Source organism: Buceros rhinoceros, unplaced genomic scaffold, assembly GCF_000710305.1.
Source record: "Buceros rhinoceros silvestris isolate BGI_N320 unplaced genomic scaffold, ASM71030v1 scaffold32237, whole genome shotgun sequence".
NCBI classification, from domain to species: domain Eukaryota; kingdom Metazoa; phylum Chordata; class Aves; order Bucerotiformes; family Bucerotidae; genus Buceros; species Buceros rhinoceros.
The window spans coordinates 9,469-9,722 of NW_010424467.1; positions in this window are offsets into that span (position 1 = coordinate 9,469).

Below are 254 nucleotides of genomic sequence, written 5' to 3' on the forward strand. Positions count from 1 at the left end.
AGCTGTCCTCTTCGACAGTGACCTAGAGGGGTGACAAAGGCCGGTGAGCGTCTGGGAGCACAGGAAGCAGGAGCCATTCCTTGTCTCCGTAATCAGCCAGACACACCGCGGCAGGTCATTTATTCCTCCAGGATTCCCCTTCTCTCATCCCGATCCTCTCCCGCATACCCCTGGGCCAGGATCCTGCGCTAAAGGCAGCTCCGCAGCAGAAACCTGGGGCGTGACCAGCAAACGCCAAGCTCGGATGCGGGGTT